The sequence below is a fragment of the Lepidochelys kempii genome, chromosome 1 (genome assembly GCF_965140265.1).
Source record: "Lepidochelys kempii isolate rLepKem1 chromosome 1, rLepKem1.hap2, whole genome shotgun sequence".
NCBI classification, from domain to species: Eukaryota; Metazoa; Chordata; order Testudines; family Cheloniidae; genus Lepidochelys; species Lepidochelys kempii.
Window position 1 is genome coordinate 262,253,820 of NC_133256.1, and position 18,763 is coordinate 262,272,582.

Here is an 18,763-nt window from a genome sequence, read left to right on the forward strand (position 1 = left end):
GTAAAACATTAACAGAGTGGAAGGGTGGTATTATACAGTCACTTTGCATAAGTACAAATGACACCACCAGGCCCAAAGCATTGAAAAATTGTGAGTTTAAACTTGAAGGGGCAAATTCCAATTTAAGATTATACCAGTAGAAATCCAGAGTAACTCCACTGGTCGTGGTGCAATCAGATCAGATTTACACTGGTGTAACTTAGAGCAGAATTTGGACCACGGAGTTGTTTGAAGAGCTTTTACCCTTCCATAGGTCTTTCCTTGGCAGAGTAACATTAGTCCTATTATTGTATGTTGCCCATTGACTTCTATGGGAAATTCTGGTAGGACCATGAGGGGGCATGAAGATGGGGCCCAGTGAATATAAAAATCGCTTTTACCAAGCTTTCCATGTGCAGCTTTTGAACAGGGTAAGCAAATCAAATAAAGAGATTCCAGTTTTAGAAAAATTGTATAAACATTTTCTTTACACACTATTTAAAATGGCTGACCATTAAAGCTTCTGACTTCTCATGTGGCTAATGGATAATATTTATTTGGCAAATTGAATAAAATATGTTATATATGAAATATCTGTTATATTTGTTTACAATAATGAAGTTATACTGGTAAGTGCTTAATGATCCATTTCCACACAGCCTCAATAAATACGGGTCGGTTTTTAGTCTCAGTACTGGAAATGAGTTGTATAATTATGGTTTGATCCTGCAAGGTGCTGTGTACTACCTGTGAAGTGCTGAGCATCCTTATCTTTGACAAGAGTCAGTTCTGGCTGAGGTTGTTCACCATTTTGCAGCTTCAGACCCTTATTTCAACTCCATAATCCTGTGCTTGGTTTCATATCTATCTGTGGAGTGGTACGGATCAAAACCTATGGAACTGCACAAAACAGAGTTGTGCAATTCCTTAGTGTGACAGGCAAGATTCTATTTTTTTAAAAAACACTTGGCCAAATCTAACCCTGTTGCATGCTGTGCCTGTTAACTTTTGATTCACTTCAATCGAGACTAGACAACTGGTGCCTCCCCATACTGCGGGGGGAGTACAAGCTAAAGGGGAGGACACGTGACCTCCCCACATGTCTCCTCCCCATTCCATCCCCAGCTTGGGGCTCCCACACTCTCCCGGCCCCACATTACCTGTGTGTGTGTGGTGGGGGGGCATGGAGGCAGGCTCTGTCCTCCTGCTGCACCGGCTCCCCTCTGGCATGTTTGGCTTCTGTCCCTGGCAGCCAGGCCCAGGCAGGGAACGGGATGGAGCCAGTTCCAGTCACTGCTCTGTGCAGAGTAGCCACCTTCCTGGGAGAGAGCCTGGCTGCGGGTGGGGGGAGGCAGCCCTGTCCCTGCTCAGGCTCGGCTTCTGGGGACAGGGGCTGAGCATGCCAGAGGCGGGGACTCTGGCTCACTTGGCTGCTGTCCCCTGAAGTTGATCCTGGGCAGTAGGCAGCCCCCCTGCTGCTGCAGCAGGCGCTCTCCCAGGCAGCTGTTGTGTTGCACCAGGCAGTGTCCCAGCGCGGCCAGAAGAAGCTATGTCCCCATCCCTTCCACTTCCCGCTCAGGCCGGCTGCTGGGGTAAACCTGCATGCCCCCCTGCTGTGTCGCCTCTCGGAGAGCAAATCTGTGTCCAAGTACAAAAACCTATGTTAGTGCAACATTAAATTGGAAAATTTGAACCCAAAAAGGCAGGAAATAAAAAAATAAGTTTCCAAACATAAGAGTGGCTCTGCTACATTGTGCATATCTATACCTGTATCTATTACAGGTTAGACTGATACGTATATGCAGTGGTGCAAGTAGAAATCATTTCTTGCTGGTACTGCACTCATGGGACGGACACAAAGGGGGGCACGTGACCTCCGCACGTGACCCTCCATGTGACTCCTCCCCGCCCCCAATTCGGGGCCCCCATGCTTTCCCCATCCCCTCCGACACCCCCCTTTGTATATACAAACATCAACATGCTTAACTAGTCATTTTCCCTCAAATATGTAGTATTCGGTCTCTTAATATGGGAGTTGGGTGAGGAGCCATTTCAACATATGTATGACTTATTAAAAAAAAATTTTTAAGGAGAACTGTATCCTAAACTGCTTTATGGTATTGTACCCAAACATTGCATTTCAATGAGAGATTCAACTTCATTTATATGAACAGAACAGACTCCTGAGACTCTTACCAGTTCACAAAAGTGGTCTATACTCATGCAAATAGTCCCATTGTCTTCAATGGGATTGATCAAATGATTAACGGTTTACAGGATTAGGTTCCAAGTTTGTAAATTGTTCTGGATGAAATTGACAATGCCTGAGCTGTCAGATCAGAAGGAGCTTCTTTCGAATAAAGGCGGATAGATGTGTGATAAGTCTTAGCTCCGTTGCTAAGATGAGGAACTTATTTTCAGCAAAGTTCTTGGCAGATTCCTGAGGCAGCTGGTTTAAGGCTGTCAGTGTCCAGCATTATAATCTTCACTTATAGTTCTCTCACCCACAAAGATGGAAAATGAGGCATTTGTTTTCTTTATTTTGCTGCTCCAATTCCAGTTAACAAAATGCATATTAGTCTAGTTTGGCTGCAAAAGGAAGAATTCTATGTATGCTGGGGACAACACCTGATTCCCGTCAGGCTGCAGAACTGGGCTGACATCAGAATCCAAACATCCTCTGGTCAGTGCAAGCAGAGGCATTCCTCTAATGATTTGGACTTGATGTGATGCAGTATGGATGTCATGGATAATTCAGACCAATGGGGAGAAACAGAATCAGAAACACTATTTAAACACCTTCCATCCTCCCACCCCTCCCCTCTTGAGGACTCCTGAGCAAAGAGCACCATACATATGCTAACAAACTTAAACAAAGTCTTTGTTTAAATTTGTTAGCATATGTATTGTGCTGTTAAAGCCATTTAAAGAATGAATGCCCCTCCCGGCCCTGGGGGTGGGGGTGGGGGGTGGCTAGCCCCAAGTCTTTCCGGTACTCTGTACCTGCTAAGGTTTCAGAGTAACAGCCATGTTAGTCTGTCTTTGCAAAAAGAAAAGGAGTACTTGTGGCACCTTAGAGACTAACCAATTTATTTGAGCATGAGCTTTTGTGAGCTACAGCTCACTTCATCGGATGCATACCGTGGAAACTGCAGTAGACATTATATACACACAGAGACCATGAAACAATACCCCCTCCCACCCCACTGTCCTGCTGGTAATAGCTTATCTAAAGTAATCATCAAGTTGGGCCATTTCCTGCACAAATCCAGGTTCTCTCACCCCCTCACCCCCCTCCAAAAACCACACACACAAACTCAATCTCCTGCTGGTAATAGCTTATCCAAAGTGACCACTCTCCCTACAATGTGCATGATAATCAAGGTGGGCCATTTCCAGCATAAATCCAGGTTTTCTTACCCCCCCACCCCCATACACACACAAACTCACTCTCCTGCTGGTAATAGCTCATCCAAAGTGACCACTCTCCCTACAATGTGCATGGTAATCAAGGTGGGTCATTTCCAGCACAGATCCAGGCTTTCTCACCCAGGTGGGTCATTTCCAGCACAGATCCAGGCTTTCTCACCCCCCCGCCCCTGGGAACATACACACATACACATGAGTATGTTCCCGGGGGGGGGGGGTGAGAAAGCCTGGATCTGTGCTGGAAATGACCCACCTTGATTACCATGCACATTGTAGGGAGAGTGGTCACTTTGGATGAGCTATTACCAGTAGGAGAGTGAGTTTGTGTGTGTGGTTTTTTGGAGGGGGGTGAGGGAGTGAGAGAACCTGGATTTGTGCTGGAAATGACCCACCTTGATTATCATACACATTGTGAAGAGAGTGGTCACTTTGGATGGGCTATTACCAGCAGGAGAGTGAGTTTGTATGTGGGGGGGCGGAGGGTGAGAAAACCTGGATTTGTGCTGGAAATGGCCCAACTTGATGATCACTTTAGATAAGCTATTACCAGCAGGACAGTGGGGTGGGAGGGCATATTGTTTCATGGTCTCTGTGTGTATATAATGTCTACTGCAGTTTTCATGGTATGCATCCGATGAAGTGAGCTGTAGCTCACGAAAGCTCATGCTCAAATAAATTGGTTAGTCTCTAAGGTGCCACAAGTACTCCTTTTCTTTTTGTACCTGCTAAAAATCTCTTGCCAGTACTGTGTACTGGAGGGTACTGCCCTACTTGCACTCCTGCATATATGATAAACACTAAATGTAACATGGCAGAATTAATTATTCTGTTGGAACCTTAACTTTTGTATTACCTGACTGCTTTTGTTCAAATTCACATAATTAATATTGCATTAATTTCAATTTTGTATGTAATATTTATTTTTACTGGATTTCTCTGCATTTTGTCCATTTTGTGTGAGTGGTGTGTGTGTGTGTGTGACATATATAGTTTCTTGCACACTGTTTTGTTGTTTGCTTTTCCTGATGCTAACACACTTAATTCCAATATAATATTATAAATAATATAATACAAAATAAAAAAGAAAAGAAAGGAAAAATCATTTTGAAAGGAAAAATCAAACCATTTCATTCAGAAAATATTGAAATGGCATGTTTCAACATTCTCAGAACTACTTTCCTCTCCCCCACCCCCCCAATGAAATTTCAGTGTAATTGACATGATTTTGCAAAGTGTTTCAGTTATGCTGGAACTATGTTCTCTGATGGAAAATTGTTCCATCAAAGTTTTTCTGACCAGCTCTAGTAATTAACAATGAAAAACTATTTTTATTGTAATAGTTGCTATTACTCATAAAACCCCCCAGAAGTATTAAATCAATTTGTGCCATCCCCAGCCAGATGAGAAGATTAGTTTCTTGGTTCTGGAGCACGCAAGACCTTTATTATAACCCAGAGCAGATACTTGTCTCACAAAATTTGAATTAATTACACTCAAATTTCTCCCTGCCCCAAACAGGCCTCAAAATGAAATTGAAAACCTGGAGTGTGAAATTGACCAGTGCTGCTGCCTTAGATCCTCATGTCATTCCTCAGTAACCAGGGGACATAGAGAAACAACTCTTTCCAGGGAATCTCTTATTCTGTTTGCCTTTTCTTTGCTTCATTAACCACATTTAGAGGGAAAGGACTATGAGGGAAGTTAAGGGAATTAAATACACACAGCCTGAAAAAACAGAGGGTACAGGAAGAGATAAGATTGTAGTATATAACTCTTTTAAGGGCCTTAAGGAATTGATACATGAGGATAGATTAAAAGAGCTAAATATGTATATTGTAGCTTGACTAAATAATGACTACAGGTAAATGTAACTAATGTGTTGTGCCTAGATATATACCAAGGAGAGAGAGAAACAGTTTAGGTTGGTCTAAACGCGGTGTAACTAGGAGCAATGGGAAGAAATTGAGCAACGGGATCATTAAACAGAATATCAAGAGAATTTTCCAAATGGCAATCTCTATTAGATGTGGAGTAATCTCCTCAGGGAAAGATGGAAACCCCATCACTTAAACTATTTCAGATTTGGAGTTGATAAAACTCTGGAAAATGCACTGCAAGGGAAAAATCCTGCCTTAGCTAGGATGAGTGTGAAGAAAAAATGAACAAGCTGAGAGAGAAGAGCAGGCCAGAGAGACACAAGTGGGGGAGGGAGAGCTACAAAGGGGGGGGGGGGTCCTTCTCCTGAACCTCACATGATCAAAGAAAACAAGTTTCATTAAAATACAACCTGTGAGACAATAAAAACAAACAAACCCTGAAATGATTATTTTCCTCTTGGTGCTGCAGTGCAAGGTATCTGCAAGGTTCCTTATGCTAATTAGAAACATAAAGTTCCAGAAGAAAGCAGGAGGGAAGAAATAAGGGCAGCGGAGTTGGGTGGAGAATGTAAAGTCAGGAGAGAAAAGGAAGGCATTGTAAAACCAGTCATATTCATCCCAGGGGACATTGTGGCCAGTGCATAGGGCACAGGTCTGAGAGTCCAGACACCAGAGTTATACTCTATAAATGGCTTGCTATATGACATTGGGTAAGTCTCTACTGCTGTTTCTCCATTCACAAAATGGAGATAATGGTACTTTTTAAAATTGCTTTGGGATCTACAAAGGCAAAGCTCTAACTGCTATGTATTGATTAATGAATTATTCTAGTTGCAGTCAATGTGATGCTTTATATAAAATTCTAAAATTCACGAGAAGAAGCTGTAGCCTCTAATAGTGGGTAGTTGAATATCTCTGGTGTGCACAAAAGATTATTATAGGAGGGGCTGGTCATAGAATCATAGGTTTAGAAGGGACCACAAGGGTTATCTAGTCTGATGCCCTGCCAAGATGCAGGATTTGTTGTTTCTTAGCCATCCAAAACAAATGACTGTCTGAAAATCTCCAGTGAAGGAACTTCCACAACCTCCCTAGGCCATCTGTTCCATTGTGCTACTGTTCTTAAAGTTAGGAAGTTTTCCCTGAGATTTAATCTAAATCTGCGATGCTGTAGTTTGAACGCATTGCCTCTTGTCCTGCCCTCTCTGGCAAGGGAGAACAACTTTTCTCCATCTTTTTTTATGACAGCCTTTCAAGTATTTGAAGACTGCTATCATGTCTCTTAATCTCCTCTTTTCCAAACTAAACATACCCAGTTCATTCAGTCTTTGCTCATACGGCTTGCATTCCATCCCTTGGATAATCTTTGTTACTCGCCTCTGGATCCTTTGCAGTTTCTCTACATCCTTTCTTTACATTGTTGACCAAAATTGGACACAATACTCCATCTGAGGCCTAACCAGTGCCGAGGAGAGTGGTACTATCACCTCCTGTGGCTTGCATACTATGCCTCTGTTAATGCAATCTAAAATTGCATTTGCTTTTTTTGCAACAGCATCGCATTGCTGATTCATGTTGAGGTTGTGATCCACTACAACTCCCACATTCTTCTGAGCAGTGCTGCTGCCAGGCCAGTTTCCCCCCATTCTGTATCTGTATGTTTGGTTTTTCTTCCCTAAGTGTAGCACCTTACATTGGTCTTTGAATTTCATTTTGTTGTGTATAGCTCAGTTCTCCAATGTATCAAGATCCCTCTGAATTTTAGCTCTATCCTCCAAAGTATTGGCAATCCCCCATCTTTGTGTCATCTGCAGACATGATCAGGATGCTCTTTACTCCTACATCCAGGTCATTAATAAAGATATTAAACAATACTGGACCCAGAACAGATCCCTGTGGAACCCCACTTGAGATCTTCCTCCAATCCGACATCATTCCATTAATAGTTACTCTTTGTTTGTGGTTGTTTAACCAATTATGTATCCATTTAATGGTAGTTCTGCCAAGCCCACATTTCTCCAGCTCACTTATCAGAATGCCATGTGGGACTGTGTCAAAAGCCTTGCTGACGTCCAGGTATATTATGTCCACTGCATTCCCCCATCCAGAAAATCAGTTACCCTGTCAAAGAAGGAAATCAAGCTGGTTGGCACAATTTGTTCTTGGTAAATCCATGCTGGCTGCTAGTGCTCACATCTTCCGTGTCCAGGTATTTGCAAATTGAATGTTTTGTACATTACTCTAGTAGCTTCCCAGGTATCGAAGTCAAGCTGACCGGTCGATAGATCCCCGACTCCTCCTTCCCCCCCCTTTTAAAGATGGGCACTACATTAGCCTTTCTCCAGTCTTCCAGGACCTCTCCTGGTCATCGCCCATCAGCATTGTGATCAAACATGCAGTCTACTGACGACCATTGTGCCAGCCAGAGTGACCGCGGTTGATGTAGTGTAGTGAAGTTCCCAGATCTGCCTCAATCCTGCAAATCCACAAATCTCTGGAGTGGCACTGTGGATGGCACCAGCTAGGGTGAGGGCATGCACCCCTTCACACATTGATGGAGCGCTTGAGAGCACGGTGTGCAAGGGTGTTTTTGTCCATCCGGGCCACCTGGCCAAAGAGCATACAGTGCTGCTTTTGAATATAATGAGTGAGCGAAGGAAGGCCAGATCTCTGCAAAATTGACATTTCACACAAAGTCAAACCACTTTATGCTCAGGATGTGGTGCTGACAGTGCCTATGGAATGCTTCTAACTGCTCCAGGTCTGCCCTGTAAGAGGCTCTAGGTTTCTGACCCATATAGTAATACAGGTACAGTACTGGTTTGATAGATTCTGGACTTTGTTTCAGTGCAAGGATGTTTTTGCATCCATAAGCAAGAATGGACTTCTTGCAGGAGGTGGCAAGGCCTATTTGCCGAAGCACATGCGGTTTCCTGTGACTGTTTAAACTCTGTTTAAAGCCAAGATAGATGACTTTGTCAGTGTCGTCCCTGGTACTTGACCCCCCTGCACCAGCAGAAGAGTCCCTGGGAATGGGGATGGTGTCCCTAAAAATGAAACCCCTCTTCATCTTCCCAGTCACGAGGAGACAACCGGCCATGACAGACTGTGATAACAGCACCAAGGCTAAAGCTCCTACTATTACCGACCCCAGGAGGGTGGGAGTTTTCTGCACTCATAGGATGGGCATGATCTGAATTCTGCTCAGGGAAGGTGCAGCCCCAGCTACCCCAACTTCCAGGAAGTCCAAAGCAGGAACTAGGATTGATGGCTAGTTGGGGGAGGAGAGAAACGGGGACTGGGAATATGGCTTGGGAGATTGGGATTGTCTGGGCAAGAAGCTAGGGCCTAGGATTCAGGGAGGGAAATAGGCTGGGGAACTGGGAGGCAAGTAGGTGGTGGTTGGGAGACTGAGATCAGATGAGGAGTTGGGGGAGAGACTAGGACTGGCCAGGCAGGAAGATGGGGGCTGAGAACTGGTGAGCGGGGAGGGGAGATTGATGGGGTGCCAGGGTACAGGGGGACAACTGGTCTGGGCTGGGTAAAGATGCTGGGGCTGGGGAGGATGGACACTGAGATTGGATGAGAAGCCTGGGTAAAGAGATTGGGGCTGGGAATCAGTGGGAAAGGAGAATGTGTGGGGAGTGGGGAAGAGAAAGAGACGCGCACACGCACACACAACAGATGAAGAGCTGGGTGTGGGGGAACTGGGACTGGCTGGGCAAGGAGGCAGGATGGAAAGAGCTGGGAATGGGTGGGCAAGGGTCCCGGGGGCTTGAGCCTTGGGGAGTGAGACCTAGGGATTGGGATGAGAAGTCTGAGGAGTGGCTAGGTGAGAAGAATGGGACTGGGATGAGGAGGCAGGGTAGAGAAGAGATAGGACTGGGGCAGGTTGGAGGGGATGGGACAAAGGGGTCATGCTTGGGGATATGGGCAGCAGAGTCTGTGCCCACTATAACATACTCGCCACCAGAACCTGGAATGGAACCCAGGATTCTCGAGTCTCACCATTCCTCCGCTGTCAGCAAATATCTACGTAACCCACTGGCCAAGTGTTTCATCCCCCTCCAGTGCCAGTCCACATAGAGTAGGTTGTCGTTGTCTATCAGTTCCCGCATTAGCTGAAATGGCAAAGGTTTGACTCTGGATCTAGAAGTTCCAACACTGCTGATGGCCCATGTGGGGGTCACTCTATTGCCACAGGATGGAACTTCTGTTTGTTCAGTTTGCTTTTTAAAAAAATTAGGAAACTACCCACAACAAATGATACTAAAAGAATGTTATTAAAGTTGCAAAGTCACGCACTCAGAAGTTGGGAAATGCCAGAGGTAAGGTTGACTCGAGCAACCTTAATTTGCTCCCCTTATGCATATGCATGATGAGACAGACTTTCATTGCATGATGACATACCATTTTTTCCACAGGACCCCTGCCTCATTCAGTGCACCAGGTGGATGGAGTTGTTCTGGGGGAGAATCAGGGTTGTCTAGTAAAGGAGGCTGTTGTTTGTAGGATCCTTTCCTCATTTGTCGGAGAAGTTGGAAGGTGTGTAGTGAAAGAGGCAGGGGGCTGTGGGAAGAGAAAGGATGGTCACATGGTTAAGGCAAGTGAATGCTGCTCTGGAGAATGGGATTCTATCCCTGCCTCTGCCACAGAGCTCCTGGGTATTGCTGGGCAGGTCACTGAAACCAGACTTTTCACACATGGTCACTCATTGTGTGTTCCATGTTGTCCGGGTGCCTGGCTTGATACCCTAGGGCCCGTTTTTCAGAAGTGCTGAGTGCTCCCAGCTACAGCTGAAGTCAATGGGAGCTCTGCTTTGAACATATGAAATGCTATATAATGTGCAGTTCACTGAAAAATGCGGTCCTGCGTGTCTCAAACGGGGCACCCAAAGTGAGTGGATACTTTTGACCTTAATCTTTGTGCCTCAGTGTCTCATCTGTAAAATGGGGATATCAGTAACTCCTCCTCTCACAGGTGTGTTGTGAAGATAAAAATCATTAATGATTGTGAAGCACTCAAATATCGTCTTAAGTACTTAAGTACTGAGTGTCACATCATTTTTAGTATGTTTATCCTCACAACACCCCACTGAGGTAAGGAAGTGCTCTTATCCCCATTATAGAGGTGGAGAACTGAGGCACAGAGAGGCCACGTGACCTACCCAAGGCCCCATGGGAAGCACATCCAGGTCTCCCAGCTTCCAGACCAGTGCCCTAAGCATCAGACCAACTGTCTGTTGTGAAAAGCGTCATAGAAAAACAACGAGGAAAATAATAATGCTGCAGAGCAGGGTTTGAGTAGTGCGCAGGAACTAAGGCCTAGGGCCACACACTGACCAATGAGGAGAAAACACAATAATGAATAGCTGCTCATTGTGTGCACAGAATGAGGCAGGGTGTGACAGGCTCTATTAGGCCTTCTCTGTCCCTTGCTGGAGGGATCAGCCCCCGACACTTCCGCCCAAGAAAAATTCACTCATACCCCATAGCCAACAAAACTGTCATCTAGATGGGCCAGTTAGAAATACTGACCAATCAGGAACCAGCAGGCCAGTTAAGAAGGCTTGCAGCCTTTTGCTCAGGGGAAGGGCTGGGTGAGGAGAAGCACCTTAGGGCCAGGGCTGGTCGTGCCCTGCCCTGCCCTGCTCTGCCCTGCCCTGCCCTGCCCTAAGCACTGCAACTAAAGCACTTGGATTTTGAAGGGTTTTTTCTTTTTTGTTTAAAGACAGACAGCTGAATCCTGAGTTGCTGTTTTGCCACTTGACTGTTTAGAGACTGATGCCAAGCTTATGGCATAAGCTACCCTGCCCCAAACGGGTGGCCACATTTTGCAGACTAAGGCCATGTCTACACTACGAAAGTACTCTGATTTTACAGAAGTTGATTTTGGGGAACAGATTATATAAAGTCGAGTGCATGTGTCCACACTAAGCACATTAATTCAGGGGTGTGCGTTCCCACTACCGTGGCAAGCATTGACATTCCAAGCGGTGCACTGTGGGTAGCTATCCCACAGTCCCCGCTGCCCATTGGAATTCTGGGCTGAGCTTCCAATGCCTGATGGGGCCAAAAATTTGTCGCGGGTGGTTATGGGTAAATGTTGTCAGTCAACCCTCCCTCCCTCTGTGAAAGGTGGCGTCCAGATGCAATATCACACGTGCCCTGAAGGAGGCGTTGCAGAGCAGCAGTACCTGTCATAGCTTGGTAACAGAAGTGGGATTGACTCCTCCTTTTCCATAAAGGGGAACTATGGAGGAGATCCTAGCTCAGCACCAGCAGGACCAGGCAGAGACCCAGTGGCTTTTCCTGGAAGGCAGCAGGAGGCTGTGCTCCTTTAACTAGAGCGGCAGTTTCAGAAGGTGATACTGGAATGGCTCACTGGAATTGCCCTTTTCAAATTGGGAATCCGCTGATGACACTGAGGCATATCTTGTTATATTTGAGTGGGTAGTCCATTCTCTCAACTGGAGAAGACCATGTGGATGGACTGTGTAACTAGCCTCGGGTGACCAGACAGCAAGTGTAAAAAATCAGGACGGGGGTGGGGGGTAATAGGTGCCTATACAAGAAAGAGCCCCCCAAATTGGGACTGTCCCTATAAAATCGGGACATCTGGTCACCCTAAACTAGGCCCCTTTCTGCCCGGGGAAGCCCAGGAGGCCTACTGGGCCCAAGATGATGAAGCTGTGAGGATTATGATACCCTGAAAGCTGCTGTTCTAGACCAACTAAGAGCATTGCCTGAGATGCACCAGCACTGATTCCACAGAATCACTCCCACTGCGGGCACAACCCTGGGCTGTCACTCAGACCTGGTCTACACTACGGGGGTAAGTCAAGCTAAGTTATGCAACTCCAGTTACATGAATAACGGAGCTGCAATCGACATAGTTTAGGTTGACTTACTGCACTGTCTACTCCGCACTGGCTCAATGTGAGAAACTCTCCAGTCAACTTACCTTATGCTTCTCATTCCGGTGGAGTACCAAGTCAACGGGAGGGTGATCGGCAGTCGATTTAGCAGGTCTTCGACCCCCGGTGCATTGATCACTGTAGCGTCAATCCCTGGTAAGCATAGACATACCCTTAGTGGCTAAAGGACTGGGCCATCTGCTAACTCCAGTTGGCATGCTGCTCTCCGGCCAAGATTCTGGAGTCGGTGGTACCTTGCCAACTACCATCCAAACCTGGGTATGCAGATACAATCCCAGCACACTGAGAGTTGCCGTCCAACTCACTGGGGACTTTATGGAAGCAGGTTTGGTCTGGCCAGAGTGAACGGCCCAGGTCTGGTGAAGGTTGGCCTCAACTTCCTGAGGAGTCAACCTGGGGTACCAGAAAAGGGCCAGAGGGCTGTGGACTCCCAGTGGAACCCAGAAGATGCCCCACAACCCCACTTCAAGAACCATCAGTGGGAAGTACACAGAGGCTCACCTGGGGGCAAGCCATGGAGCCTCCGCTAGTCAGCCAATCATTTGTTTCTGCAGTGGGAAGCCGGGGCATGTCAGCTGCACTTGCTCCCTTATGGAGTAGGTCTTTGTAGAATGGTGGGGTGTCTCTGGCCAAACAGATGAAAGCTGTTGCCAGGCACTTGTAACTCTAGTAGTACTCAGGGACTGAATGGTGACTGGACTAATAGACTCCAGGTGCTCCCAGTCCTTGGTCTGGGAGACCCTACTGGATCTGGAAGGGTGGCAAGAAAATGAGCTGGTGCATGTGACCTCTGTCCATGGAAACATTCATTCCCAACCCATGGTTTGGGTGCATTTGAATATAGGGAACCAGCCAGAATACTTTGAGTGGGTATAACCCCCAGCTTGTCATGAGAAGTGATCATTGAAAGGGACTGGCAACACTCCTCCTTCCACCGCCTCACGTGGAGACCCCCAGATGCTGTTCTGGTCCTATCGTCTGACATCTTTCCAACTGCTATATCTGACCTTTCTGATGGCCCATCATGACCCAAGAAGACTCAGAAACAGCAATAATTAGCCAGGAAGTCCTGGTTGCAAACTGCTTTGGCAGCTGATGAGCCAGCTGGCAGCTCAATGGGAGAGTGATCAGAATCACCAGAATCACCTCGGGACAACTCTTTTCGATGTTGACCAAATGGTACTGTCTAGGACATTTGCTTTGGTTCAGGAACAATGAAGAGATGACACCCTTAGAGAAGTGTATACTCGGCTCATGGTGGTTAATGGAAGCGTTGTGTAGGATGCTCACGCTTCCCAATTTTCTCCTTTGAATGACAGAATGATTTACTTTTGATGAGATAGGTCACTAGCTCCTGGTGCCCCAAAGCATTCAAAAGGAAGTATTATGACTAGCATGCTTCATCCCCTTCGCTGGTCACCTGGGCAGAGATGAAATCCTAGAAAGGGTGCTTGCCAGATTCTTTTGGCCAGGGGTCTACAAGAAGGTGGCAAACTTTTGTGCAACCTGCCCAGAATGCCAAAAAGTAGCACCTAAGGGAGATCTGCAGGCTCCCTCGGGCCCCTTACTGCTCATAAGCATCCTCTTTGAGTGGGTAGGGATGGACATAGTGAGGGCATTAGAACAAACTGCAAGGCGGCACCAGTATATCTTGGTAGTAGTGGATTATGCAATCCATTTCTCGGAGACAGTTCCTTCTGCTCCATAACTGCCAAGACCATAGGCAGGGTGTTAATCCTGCTTTTTGCCTGAGTAGGCTTGTCTACCAAAGTCCTCACAGATCAAGGGAGTAACTTCATCCCCTGCCTAATGCAAGAAGAATGCCAGCTGTTAAGGTTAGACCCCCTCTGCACTTCAGTTCCCCATCCCCAGGCCAAAGGCCTGGTAGAAGGGTTTAACCAGACTCTTAAGTAAAAGCTGAATAAATTTTATGATGACCGCGCCCTCCCAAGGATTGGTATCAGCTACTTCTCTATCTCCTGTTTGCCATATGAGAGGTATCTCAGACCTCAACAGGCTTCTTGCCATTTGAACGGTTATATTGCTGACAGCCTTGAGGATCCTGGACCTCATTAAAGAGGTCTGGGAAGAGCAGCCACTATATTCTCAAAACATGTTACAGCAAGTCCTGGAGGTGCATGAGTATCTCAAATGATTAGGACAGTTTGTGAAGGAGAATCTCCTGTGGGCTCAGTAAATCCAAGCCCAACACTATAATAAAAGGACTCAGGAGAATATTTTTCAGTCAGGGGGACTGTGTGCCGCTGCTCCTTTCCAGCTTGGAGAGCAAGCTTCTGGTCAAATGGCAAGGGCCCTATAAGGTTGTCCAGTGAATTGGAAAAGTTTATTATGAAATTCTCTGTCTGGGCAAAAAGAAGCAACACCAGAACTTCCACCTAAATATGTTAAAATCCTGGTGGGCTAAAGAAAGCTTGTTCATAGATCCCGGGGATCTTCTTGGGATCTGGGCCACCAGATACAAGAGCCAAGAAGTGCTGAAGATGTGCCAATAGCAGAAATTCTTCCTCCTCACTTACGTTGGCAAGACAGGAAATTATTGACCTACTATGACACACAGTTCTCCACCCAGCCAGAGTGTACACGTCTTATGGAATGCTGAATCCAAACCAGCCCAGAGGCAAAGCAGGAGCATGTGACTTATTATATTCCTGAGTAGCTCTGCAAAACCATGGAACAGGAGGTACAGGCCCTGTTAGACCTTGGTGTCACTGAGGAGTCCAAGAATAGCCTGGTGGTTCTGGTTCCCAAACCCGACTGGACCACACCATTTTTTTTGCATGGACTTCTCGAGGTTTAATTCAGTATCACAGTCTGATGCCTACCTGATGCTATGTTTTGACAAACTCCTCAACTGCCTTGGGAAGGCTAAATACATAACCACACTTGATTTAACAAAAGGGTACTGGCAAATACCTCTGGCCTCAGATTCCAAAAAAAAAAAAAAGACAGCATTTGCCACATATCTTGGGCTTTGTCAATTGAGACCATGCCCGTTGGACAGCATGGGGCTGCAGCCACATTCCAGAGGTTTATGGACCAAGTCCTGTGCCACCATACCCAGTTTGTAGCAGCCTATTTGGTAGTTACAGTGGAGGTATTTTTAGTACAGCTTGTCAGTTACATCAGGTACATGTGGCCTCTGTGTTGCAATTACTGAAAGGGCCAGACTCGGCATCTGGTAGGGAATGGCTGGGTTTAACCCCTGCAAGATAAAACAGAGGCCCCAAGGAAGATCTCGGTTCCTGCCACCAAGAAACAGATGTGGCTTTCCTGGGTCTAGCCAGCAGCTACCAAAGGTTTGTGCCCCACTGTGTGACAGTTGCAGCACGTTGTGAAGGTCGATGCACACCAACCAGGCCAACGGACAACTGAATATAACAAGGCCTTTAGCAAAATAAAGGATATCCTTGATCAACACCTGGACGTCTCGTTCTTATTTAAATTACATACTGAAGCCTCCACAGATGGATTAGGAGCAGTGCTGTTGCAAAAACTACAGGGGGTGGAACAGCCAATACTATATTTAATCAAGAAGCTGCAGCACAAGAGACCTGATACTCCACCATTGGGAAAGAGTGCCTGGCCGTCAACTGTGCTATGGGGCATTACACTACTATGCACTATAAGGTGGGTAGAAAGCTGGCTAAATTGTCGGGCTCAACGGGTAGTGATCAATGGCTCCATGTCTAGTTGGCAGCCGGTATCAAGTGGAGTGCCCCAAGGGTCGGTCCTGGGGCCGGTTTTATTCAATATCTTCATAAATGATCTGGAGGATGGTGTGGATTGCACTCTCAGCAAATTTGCGGATGATACTAAACTGGGAGGAGTGGTAGATACGCTGGAGGGGAGGGATAGGATACAGAAGGACCTAGACCAATTGGAAGATTGGGCCAAAAGGAATCTGATGAGGTTCAATAAGGATAAGTGCAGGGTCCTGCACTTAGGACGGAAGAACCCAATGCACAGCTACAGACTAGGGACCGAATGGCTAGGCAGCAGTTCTGCAGAAAAGGACCTAGGGGTGACAGTGGACGAGAAGCTGGATATGAGTCAGCAGTGTGCCCTTGTTGCCAAGAAGGCCAATGGCATTTTGGGATGTATAAGTAGGGGCATAGCGAGCAGATCGAGGGACGTGATCGTTCCCCTCTATTCGACATTGGTGAGGCCTCATCTGGAGTACTGTGTCCAGTTTTGGGCCCCACACTTCAAGAAGGATGTGGATAAATTGGAGAGAGTCCAGCGAAGGGCAACAAAAATGATTAGGGGACTGGAACACATGACTTATGAGGAGAGGCTGAGGGAGCTGGGATTGTTTAGCCTGCAGAAGAGAAGAATGAGGGGGGATTTGATAGCTGCTTTCAACTACCTGAAAGGGGGTTCCAAAGAGGATGGCTCTAGACTGTTCTCAATGGTAGCAGATGACAGAACGAGGAGTAATGGTCTCAAGTTGCAGTGGGGGAGGTTTAGATTGGATATTAGGAAAAACTTTTTCACTAAGAGGGTGGTGAAACACTGGAATGCGTTACCTAGGGAGGTGGTAGAATCTCCTTCCTTAGAGGTTTTTAAGGTCAGGCTTGACAAAGCCCTGGCTGGGATGATTTAACTGGGAATTGGTCCTGCTTTGAGCAGGGGGTTGGACTAGATGACCTTCTGGGGTCCCTTCCAACCCTGATATTCTATGATTCTATGATTCTATGATCTTTTGGGGGCTCGCTTCGATTTAGTAACAGATTATGCACCCCTTAAATGGTGACAGGCACTGAAGGACACTAGTCGTTAGTGCTATCTGGCGTGGCAACCCTACACTGTCATGTATGACACTGGTCTGATTCACAGCACCAGAATACAGACTTCTTTCTCTGGGATAGTGGCATTATTGTGGAGGGGGAGAAATTGGGTCCCTGGGACCATTCTGTGGCTGGAGGTGTGTGACAGGGTCTATCTGGTTTTCTCCGTCCCCTGCTGGAGGCATCAGCAACCTGATGTTCCCCACCCAAGGAAAATCCACTTGGACTGGGCCACCAACACGATAGTTTTCCAGAGGCCTAGAAGGGCCAGGAGGAAATACTGACCAGTCAGGAACAGGCAAGCCTTCTTAACTGGCCTGCTGGGTTTGCTCAGGGGTAGAGCTGGGCGATACTGGGACAGAAGAGGAGCAACCCAGGGCTAACCCAGACCAAGGCCTGGCCCTAAGCACTGCAATTGAGCACTTACATTTTTGAAGAGTTTCTCTCTCTCTCTGTCTGAAGGCACAGACAGCTGAATCCTGAGTTGCTGTTTTGCTAATGGACTGTTTAGAGACTGATGCCAAGCTTACAGCACAAGCTACTCAGCTGCAAGCAGATGGCCAGACTTCGCAGTCTGTTAAGGAGTGGCTGCTGTACCACCTGTGACCCTGAAGGGGGTGCTGAAGTGTGTTCTCCTAGTGTTGTGTGTGTGTGATATATCGCTATACCCACAGGGAAGAAAGGAATGGAGAAGGAGAGAAATCTATTTACTAAAAGTGTTTTTATTATTATTTATTTTATTTTATTAATAACTTATTACCATCACCCAACCTTTTCAAAAGACTAGCAATTTTAGGTCTTTGTAAAGAGGGCTGATTATCAGAAGGTGAGTGCCCAGCTCTTTCTGAAAATCAGGCTGCTTTAGGGTATTTCAAGTTAGGCTCTCAAAAATCAAGGGACCCAGAATCACCAGTCACTTTTGAAAACGTCAGCAATTATCATTGGCTGTCCATGGTGCTGTGCCACCCGGGTCCAGTGCTCATTTCATGGGTTTTAGGACGGGATAGGCAGAGAAGAGAGAATTGCAGCCACAAGCAGGTTAGACTCATCCAGTCCCCATGCCGGGCTGATTGGTCAGATTCCAGGAAGCTGGCAGTACAATCAGTGCCAAGCTTCTGAGCCAGAGAGGATTGAAGAAAATAGCACCGAGGTTCTGAAATGGAGGTGTTGGCCCCTCCAGGTGTATGTTTGTTACCCTCAGCTCTGTTTTCCGTCATGTCCCCCAACTTTATTTTGGCGCTCACTTTCTGTGTAACTGGCTCCCCTACTGCACTTCCAAACTCACAGGCATTCAGCAGTGGCAGTGAAATTAGAGTTAGAGAGCCGTGCTATAGTACCTTTGCAGACAGCAAAGCACAGTTTACTGCCAAACTATTAGCTGCACCAGGTGGCCACTGCGTGCGTGTGTATTCAGATACCGCTCCCTGCCCACTTTCGGCCTCCAGTCTCTTTTGTCTCTCTCTATCTCATCCTCTTTTTGTTTGCCACTCTGTCTTTTTCTTAATTATTGTTTGTACAGTGCTTTAAAAATGTAAAGTGCCATATAAATAAATGCTTTTATTATTATTTATTTCCCCCTGCTTTTCTCTTTCCTCTGCATTCTTTTCTATGTATTCACTCTTGTGTGCCACTTACAGAAAGAATGTGCAGGTCTAAATTATTTATAAGTGCATGACAGTAATTACAGAGATGATTTAATTACTCAGTTAACACAGTTCTTCACATCACAGGCT

General features: G+C 46.4%; 1 protein-coding gene across 1 annotated transcript in view; it reads left to right on the forward strand.

Moving 5' to 3' along the window:
* GRIN2B (glutamate ionotropic receptor NMDA type subunit 2B) overlaps positions 1 to 18,763 on the forward strand; it is a 276,730-nt gene that overhangs the window by 54,051 nt on the left and 203,916 nt on the right. The gene's annotated exons all lie outside the window — the stretch shown is intronic.